Below are 10,613 nucleotides of genomic sequence, written 5' to 3'. Positions count from 1 at the left end.
CATCTGCTACAGGAGGAAGTTTCTCTGATGCTGGCTGAGCAAGGCACTGATATGTGAGTACAGCAGAATCTCATTAAGAGTAATTTTATTGTGACACTCCTTTTGTGGAACAGTAGTATTTGGTTTTCCCCTAGTCCCTGGCCTATCTAGTCTCAGGTTCTTAGTCACCCAAGCAATGTCAGGTATCAGTTCCTTCTCACAGAGTGGGCCTTAAATTCAATCAGATATTAGTTGGTTACTTTCAAAAGCTTTGTGCCCCCATTGCACTAACATATGTAGCAGGTAGGACACCATTGTAGATCAACACGTTTGCAAATGGGTTGGTTTTAAAAGTACAGCTTTTTGTCTTAATGTCAGAGAGGAGATGAAACATTTTATGAGCAAAACTAAATATGTACAAATTTTGTATTTACTCATTGACTTTTACTGACACTCTGCACATATTGAGATGCTCCTTCAACAGTTAGGGAGGGGGTATAAAGCTCTTACTTATACTTCTTGCTTATGCAAATGAAGTTCAGCAAAGGATGAGATTGGAGCCTTTTCTAGCTAGGGTTTTGTGTGCATGTACCAAACCCTGAATATATCTAGAATCTGACACACATCTAGGTATTCCAGGAGCATTCTAAGACTTCTTAACATTCTTTACAAATGTCAATGCCCTACAAGTTTGTTTTTAATTTCCCAAACTATTTGAATCTACACATGTAACCACACACACACACACACACACACACACACACATACACACACACACACATAATACACACGCACGCAACACACATGCACACACACATACCATTTATCCAATGCTATAAATAGTTCCATTATTGAACAATTGCCATTTTACTCTTGACAAATACTATTCTCAAGGAAGAGATTGCTTCACCCTGAGTGGTTCAAAGGCAAGTCAAGTAAAAGCAGTTCTGCCAGGGTAGTCTTCAGGAATCCAAAGCACACAAAATAGCAGCTGCTATCTGAGACTGTGGCATTGAAGGAGCGCCAACCCTGATTTGTCCCTTTGGTGTTTGCCAGATTTCTGGTTTTCATGTGATTATGGACTTTGGGTTTATAAGCCTCCGCTGAGCTGAATCAAGCAAACAGGACGAGAGCCTGTTAAATCCACAAAGCAGTTCACTGCTCTACCTGGACAGCAGCCATTTTCTGAGTCACTAGGTTCCTCCTTTGCTGTGGTCTTTGTTCAACCTTCAGAAATGGAAAGAAGGTTTCAACAGTTCTGCCAGTGTTCTTGTTGAATTTAGGTTTGTGGAGAATTTTGGAGAACTTGACACTATCCTGTTCTCACTTGTTGTTTCCACAACGAGGCTTTGTTTAAGTTCATTCTCTGTCAGGAGAAGGAAACAAACAAACAAACAGATATTTCTGTTTTGAAAATGATCTCAGGTCTGTAGCGATAGCTCATCAGTGTAAAGTTTCCTTTGTAATCATGCGGGTCTGAGCGGGATCTCTAAATCAACATAAAACAAAAGCCTGACATGGCAGCATGTGTGACATGTGCTTGTGACCCCAGCACAGAAAGATCCCTGGAGATTTCTGGCCAGCCAGCCTAGCCTATTTGGTAACTTCCAGGCTAGTGACAGACATTTCTCAAAACAAAACAACAACAACAAAAGGTTAGATGGCTGATTAACAATGAAACTCAAAAAATATGCTCTAACATACATACATGGACTTACACATGCATACATACATGCACATTATGTGTGTATATATATATGTGTGTGTGTGCATATATATATGTACTCATACAAATGTGCATACATAAACACATGTATATATGCACGTACACAGAATCTTTAATCTCCTCTTTTTCATAATTTACATGCAGTCTGCCTGTTAATCTAAACTACTGAACAGGTAGTCATCCAATTAATGAGATCCTTTGTTGGCATAACTTTATACCCACATGACAGAAACTTACTTTAACATATAAGCTGAGACAGATGTTCCTTTGATACCAAGATTTTTTTTTTGGATGAAAAACAGTTGTTTTTAAGGTTGGAAGGTGAGGGTGGAGGTGTATCTGGAAGAAGTTGGGGTGAAATGTGAACAGAGACTATGATTAAAATATATTGTGTGCATGTCTGAAAATTTCAAAATTAATAAGATGTTTTATTTTTAGAAATATTCCAGCCTGCCTGCTTTATAAATGTTCCGTTTGCCAGGGCCTCTATATTGTGTAAATCATGAATTCTGAATAGCAATATAGCAAGGAAAAAATAAGTATTTTATAATTTCTGTCATCTCTGGACTCTCATTACATGTAGAGGTCTAAAATGCACATGAAGGTGGAGTAAACCTCATGTAACTGAAAGTGTTTACTCTTAAACTTGTCTGAAGGAATAGCATTTAATAATTTAGTACACTGTTTAAAGCCCACCCAAGGAGACTTCCATTTTGAGAATCATATCATAAACTCTATTGGAAAAGGAGAATTTCCCCAAGTGAAAAACAGTGTTAAAGTACAAATCTTCTCTTACTCTTTTCTAATCCAGAATAACAGGACACTAAGCATGAACTATTGTTATTATGATCTCCTGGATTACACAAGATGAAAAACTCAGTAATAGAATCCAATTCCAATTATAGGAATTACAGAGTTTATAGTTTTATTCATTATAAATTTTGTACTCTGAGTTGAATTCTGGGATGCAAACCTAAGTAATGCACTCAGTCAAATGCCAAGAACCACACTCAGAAAGGCTCACTAGCTTCAAGAGTGAGATATTTCTTTGAGACAGAGTGGAAATTATAGCTGTTTCTGAGCATGAAGATCAGTAGACATAGGAAGAGGATCTAGCAACCTCTTTCTAATGTCTAAAAGGTTGATGTTTGGAAGAGTTTTATATAATTCAAGGTAATAATTGAACCAAAGAAAAGATGTTTCACTATTAAAGGAACTTGGTCATATAAAATAATATTAATGTAGTGAGAATTAGTCAAAAATTAAATGATTCTTCGTGAGGCAGCAAATATTTAAGCCATTAACAAAACAAAGATAAAAGTAGAGATTTTTAAAGCAGATGTGCAAACAGTCTCATTCCATTATTCTATGATTATATCTGATTTAATTGTTTGACTTCCCATATACTCCAAACTCCTATCATAGACCACTCAGAACATAAATAATGAGTATTTCAGTTACTCCCATGTCTTTGTACCAGAAGCATCGTAAGTAGGGGTGGTTATTTATCTGCATTTATCTGACTCAGGATTTCAGAAGGTTTCAGTTTATCATGGTAGGGTAGGGAAGACCTGGCAGAGAGTTCATGACATATGTGAGTGAAGCCTCTCACATCATATCAGAGCAGGAAGAAAGACCACAAATTGATTCAGTGGATGCTAGCTGTAAATGTCTAAGACCCATTTATAGAGACTTACTTCTTTCACCCAGATCATCGAGGATCCAAGACTTCCCAAGACAGTGGCATCAGACTAAAATGGGTACTGACAACATGAGACTTTGGAGGCTTTCCAGATTCAAAACATAATCATGGTCCACAGTGGCTACAAATAATGATAAGAATGCAGTCTAGTCCACTATAGTTATTCAAAGGTTTCCAATAGAAAAGAAGATGTAACTAATCTTCATCTATGTTTCTCACAAACTCCCAAGTTTTGAAAGATGCTACCATTTAAGCATTTCTATAACCTAGCAAAAAACAAAAGACTTTCTCCTATGAATACTTTGATTAGAAAATGTATACTTTGTGGCTGAATAATTAAGATGATGGATAGAAAATGTATCATTTTGCTTCTTTTTAAATTTTTGAAAATTATCTTAATGATGTAGGGCAGGCAGGTATGTGCATCTTTAGATACAGGTGCCCCAGGAGTCCATAGAAGGTGTTGAATTCCCTGGAGACTGATTTTAAGCTAGTTCTGGTGGCCGGACTAAGGGTGCTAAGAACTGAACTTGGGTCTTATGTGAGAGCTGTGAGTTCTCTTAATCGCTGTGCTTTCTCTCTCCAGCCTTCCATTATTTTGTCCTTTATTGTAGTATTTGTGTTAATAGTTATATAAGGTCTGAAAAATAATTAAGTGTAGCACTTTTATTTCTTGGACTTGTGTAGTGAAAGCTTTTATTGTTTACATTGCTTGAAAGTTTGTGTTTTTATTAGATAGGGGCAAGATGAGGCAGGACAAAGGAACACAGCATATGGTTTATGATTCTGATGCATGTTACAGACTAGACAGTCAAATCCAAGATTACATCCCAACCCCTTTCTGAGGAAATGCTTTTCACAACCACAATTTTGGCAGGACATCATTCTGTTCTGGGGATCAGGAGTAAAACAAATGTTTATTGTTAGACTCTGTCTGGCCAGGAAAATTATCATAGAGAAAAATCCTCACTTTCCATAAACATTTTGTCCATGGATAAAAAAATAAATAAATAAATCATTTTACACTATTTCCAGAAATGATGCAATGAAAAGTAGAGCATTGACTGAGTACAACAATGTGGTCACAGATGGAAAACCATAAAGAAAACTCAAACCCAAACTGGACCCAGAATAAAGCAAGGCACTCACTAGTGTCTGAGATTCCCCAGTGCTTAGACCATGGTTCTGATTCCCTGAAGATTCTAATTTATAACAGTTTTTAAAACAGCAAAAATTTCTAGACTAGAATTTTAGTAAATGAAAAATATGTATGAAATGATTAGGCTTCACATTGCTTTTGGACTCACAATTCAATGAGGTTACTAAAATCCTAGGGAGTGCCACCTTTGTTCAATTTCTATTTTTATTTTAGAACACATTTGTTTATTCAATTAACTGTCTATATATGCAGTTAAAAAGACGGATGAAAAATAAGAGTATAAAAGTCATGAAAAGATATTAACAGAAAAATAAAGAAAAGAAATATTGGTCATTCCAGGTAGACTTGTTTTGCTTATTTGGATGTTTTAAAAATGTAGAACTTCTCATTCATTTCCTTTTGAAACCTTTCAATTTTATAGTGCTAGTTTTGTAGAGACTATGAATAAAAGCTGTACCCTGAACCTCATGGACTTTTGATGCCAGGTATTTTCAGAATTTTTGTTCATTTACTAAGCTTGTGTTATAATTTGTAATCCTATATTACAAAGTCATAGGTTCTGGGAGTATAAGAGGAATACATTTTAGATAACTATATATCAAATAAACTAAAATTCTAGCAAGATTGTAAAGCTGTGTATGGATTGACTCAGCCCTGAACTACCACACTGTTCTAAACATCAACAAAGTTTCTATGTAGTAAATCCCAAATCCAACTTTGGAAAATTTAAATGTAGGTATGTTTTTAACTGATTGCAAACTATTCTATATGGATTACTCTTTTGTGTTTAGTTTGAATTCATTCTAGATTGGAAAGAATATCACACTTAACATGAGGCATCTGCTTTAATATTAAAGATTGATCATTTGATTATATTCCTACAAGCTTGTTCTTTTCCCTTTGTACAGCCTTAAGGAATTTTACTTGGAAAAAATTGTATGTCCAAAGCTTGACAGAGATGACTAAATGTCTTTAGTTATCTGACTTATCTGAAAAATAAAGGAATATTTTGAGCTTTAATATAGGACAATTTCTAGCTTTTTATTAGTGTTGAACTTTATAAATAGAAATTGATAGGTTCCCAGGTAGTCAGACCTAAACACATGTACATATAAACAACATTACATTGACTTAGTAGGGTGTGTGTGTGTGTGTGTGTGTGTGTGTGTGTGTGTGTGTGTGTGTAACAGGAGTTGGAGAGAGCGAGTGGGGAGATTGATTTAAACACTGCTGTGGGATGTTCTGTATGTTAAATGTGTTGCTCTGATTGGTTAATAAATAAAACACTGATTGGCCAGTAGCCAGGCAGGAAGTATAGGCAGGACAAGGAGAGAGGAGAATTCTGGGAAGTGGAAGGCTGAGTCAGAGAGAGCTGCCAGCCACCGCCATGAGAAGATGTTAAGATACCGGTAAGTCACGAGCCATGTGGCAACTTGTAGATTAATAGAAATGGGTTGATTTAAGAAAAAGAACAGTTAGTAAGAAGCCTGCCACAGTCATACAGTTTGTAAGCAATATAAGTCTCTGTGTGTTTACTTGGTTGGGTCTGAGCAGCTTCGGCACTGGCGGGTGAGAGAGATTTGTCCTGACTGTGGGCCAGGCAGGACCAGAAAAACTCTAGCTACAAAACACAGTACACACACATGAAATTCTCAAAAAATAAAATAAAGAAGTAGACACTGACAATTATCACCATTGAAGAAATTTATGTGGAGGAGTAAGAAATGTAAATATCATTTTCCTTGTACAGAAATGAAGAGTTTCTAATTTAACCAAGTTAAAGTCATCTGTGTTTGCCTTCATTTGTCTGTGCTACATTTTAATGTGGAGCATGCTGAAGTTTTATTTATTTTGGTTCTGATTTGAGAGAAAATTCTTAGTCATGTGACAAATAAAAAAGCCTGTCACATGTGGATTCCAGGCAAAAAATCTCCTCACCAATCTCAGGTTTGTATTATCTTATTATTGCACATGCTCCAAACTGATTTTATTCTCCAGAATTTTAGAATTGTTTCCAATGTACTGTTCATTGTTGTTTCTATGCAGATTTGCAACATTGGAAAATGAGCTGTATGATTTACAGTTGTTCCTCTGGAATCCTTTTAAGAGAACAGCATTGCCATGTATCTTAATAGGGACATGCTTACAGAAAATTTAGCCTGCAGTGTACAACAAAGATTCCTTAAATTGCTGCAGTCTTGAAAGAGGAAACACACAGGAATTTTCTCGTGTATCAGTGCATGTCTTTCATAATATAAAGAAAACTTTACTGCCAAAAGGCATTTTTTTTACAAAGCAACTGACTTCTTTTTAAATGAAACTTCCTTTTTGCTTTAGTAAGAAAAATAGTACAATAAAAATATGAAATGTCAATTTTGTGACAAGTTAGGGGATAAAAAAGATAACTGGATTATATCAAAAGCATTGCATGTGAGTTTGTCAACCATTATATTTCTTCCAAAAATTGTGTGAATTTATTTTCATGTGCTTTCTACTTGGATAAAGCAACACAATGCCTCAATGTAATCAAATAAGAAATAAGTAAAATTAGATACAAAAATAATAGTAAAAAGGGAAGTAAATGTCTTCTGTTATGCTAAAGAGATTTCTAAATTAATTGATAATGATGAATTGGCCTTATTTTGTCAATTATATTTGATAATATCTTGTCTTTTCCTTCTTAGATCTAAAATATACTCCTTTAAATGATTTTAAGTGAGGGTACGTGTGGGGCAACAATGACTAAGTCCAGAGTCCTATACAAAGGTTATTTGGAAACTGACATCAGAAGAAAGAGCCAACCATTTAATAAAGTGGGAATTTGATATTTCTGATCAGTTTTGTTTGGGCATCATGCTACAACTATGGAATTTAAATAAGATTTCACAGCACTGAGACATTATTTAGGCACAGAAACCCAAGTGTGGTTGAAGCATAGATAAGTTGTAGAGTTTTTCATAAGAAAGCCCACTAGAAGTGGTCGCATTTGTGAGATGAACTAGATGAATCTGAGCATCCATATCAAATATAATGCTTCAGAGAATAATCAAAGCTAAAAACAAACTCAAATATATGAGCAAAATTTAAAATGAGAAATCATGGAGACAAACAACCATCTCTTTCTGTTCCTTGACATTTGTAATATGGTCAGATTACTGGGTATTTTTGTTGCTGTTGTTGCTGTTGTTTGTTTTTTTGTTTTTTGTTTGTTTTCTTTCACTGCCTAAGAGTTAGTTTTAACCACTAACAAAATTGGAGTCAGTAAAACAGGAAATTGTTTTCTGGTCCTTAAAAATGAATTTCAGGGGCTGGGGAGAAGTTTCATTGAGTAAAAAATACTTGATGCCCAAGCACGAATACATGAGATCAAATCCTGAGAACTCATTTAAAGATAAAGTAGAGTAGTTGGCATCTATCACCCCATTGGCTCAAAGACAAGATGAAAGGCAGAGAGAGACAGAGGTAGATCTAAAATCTCACAATCCACCTCACATGATACAAGCAGCCCACAGCAAAAGATCCTGTCTCCAACAAGGTAGGAGACAAGGACTAAGACTTGAGGTTATCTTTTGACTTCCACACATTTGCTGTAGTATACACACACTTGCAATCACACACATGAACACACATACACTAGCACAAGGATGATAATAAAAAATTATTTGCAGTAATATTGCAGAGTAAGTGTCTTTATCAAAAGGAGCCTATTTGGGGAGCTGGAGAATGGCTCTGTGGTTAAGAGCTCTGGCTGTTCTTCTAGATAACAGGATTCAATTCCCAACAGCTACAGGACAGCACCACCTTCTGTGTCATGACCCCCTGGGGACCTGATGCTCTCTAATGGCATCTGTGGATACTGGAACTACATGGTGTACAGACTTACATGCAGACAAAATAACAATGTATACAAAAATGAGAAATTAATATTTTAAAAAGCTACATAATTGGATTCTACCTGGGAAGTCAGCATGAAGATAAGAACTCAGGTAATTTCAGTCTGTAGAATCTAAAAACAAACATGGGTGAAATTAATACAAAGAATGATTTTAGGAAACAGAAAATGACCAAAGGCCAACAATAATGACAAAATCATTTATTCATATGACACTACCATTGAGTGATATTAAAAGATGAGTTCTTTATTGCTTGGGGATGTTCCCATACTTTCTATCTTAAGAGTACAGGTATAAGGGATTTAGTCATATAAGAAGAATTAGTGGCTAATATGAATAACTTTTAAGAAATCATAAGGGTAGTTCTTCAGCATAAAATATAAGAACTTAACACTAAAATATCTAGGGACTATTAAAAATATTTACATATTCTTTTAAGACATATATGTGTGTCCACTTATACATATTAATCCCTAAAAGATATGTGCCTTTCCATAAAACAGATGCAGATATTTTATTTCATCTCTTAACTTTTTAAAACAATTTAAATCCCCAAAGCAAAACACATAATTCCCTGATTTCATTCTCTACTCTGTGCATACATGACTATTTGTAAAGAATAGCATAAATGAGGATGGATGAAACAAATTACCAATATTTTATTAGAAATATTTGAGTCAACTAAAAGCATATTTTGGGAATTAAAACCATGTTGTTACCACTCAGATTTGATATATAAAAGCTAAATATATACTTGTAAAATTTAAAAGTCTATTCCAAATATTTGAAACATAAAAATTTTATGGAATTTTTCCAATTTATTTTTTTTTTATTTTCCTAGCAGCAAGGGAGAAAAAGATAAGCAAGTTGGTATACCTATGAAATATTTTTCTTGATTGGATTATTTTTAATAATGATTGGAAGACTTATATTAAATCCAGATTATTTGATGTCAGAAGGCACACCCTAAGTCTGGGCCACACTTTCTGCCAGCAGCCTATATAAAGGATATGGAAGAAGGAATCTTTTTCTCTGTATCTGCCTGCCCTCAGTGGCTGTCAAGTCCATTCCTTCACTGGCATTAGAGCCTACTTCTTCAGGATTCCAACATACCCTGTAGACCAGCTGAGACATCCAGCCCTGTGGGCCAAACAGCTTTTGAATTCTTGGTAGACAGGCATTGTTGAACTAGCCAAACCACAGCCCATAAACCACTCCACAGAACACTGACTAGTACGAGTATGTAAAATATTTTAACTCAATCGACATTAAAATTTCACATTAGGAAAAAAGTTCACAATCAATTATCTAACCTTCTCCATGTTAGTTTAAGAGGACAAGTGTGAAACACTTCCATATAATGACAGTTCAGAGCAAGAATCAAAATCATGGAAACACATGACAGAGAAATCACTAAGGCAGAAAGCTTATTTTAAAAAGTCAATAACTTAATAAGTACCAAATTGATTTATCAAGAAGAGAAAAACATTACTGTGAATAAGATTAAAGAGAAATACTCTTAGGGGTCTAATAGACATTTAAAACTTAATAAAGAAAATTGTGAAAAGCAATTTTTCCAATTTATTTTTGAGTTCAATTGATAGGAGAATTTCATATTACTGAAGACTAAATAGAAAATTTTGAACACACCTATGTGTGGGTATGAAATTGAACCTTCAAACTAATTAATATGCCAGATACAAATTTCAAGTATAGTTTGCTTCTTAGGTAATTTCCTTAACATTTATGGAAGAAATAATACTTATTAACTATAAACTATAACAGAAAATACAGAAGTGCAGATCTTTCCCCATCCAACATCAGAGACAAAAAAATTTTTTAAATGTAGGAGAAAAAGTTCTTCACAAACACTGGCATAAAAGATGTATAGGGATTAATATATTATGAATAAGTAAATATTATGCTAAGAATATAAAGATATTGTTAAAATTTGGGAGAATTTAATAAATTTCATGTATAAATTACCTATGGACATCATGAAATTTAATGGCTGAAGAAAGACTGCTCTGCACTTAGAGAGAGAGTGTGCATTCCTACCACTCCTCAGCATTTCAGGAATGTTCTGGACTTGAAATTAGAGAAGGAATATAAATAAAAGTACATTATATGGTACCCAAAGGAGAAAGATGCAAA

Source organism: Peromyscus californicus, unplaced genomic scaffold (genome assembly GCF_007827085.1).
Source record: "Peromyscus californicus insignis strain IS unplaced genomic scaffold, ASM782708v3 Scaffold_23__1_contigs__length_62951481, whole genome shotgun sequence".
In the NCBI taxonomy this organism is placed as follows: domain Eukaryota; kingdom Metazoa; phylum Chordata; class Mammalia; order Rodentia; family Cricetidae; genus Peromyscus; species Peromyscus californicus.
The sequence above is the reverse complement of the archived record's forward strand: the minus strand, read 5'-3'. Positions refer to the sequence as shown.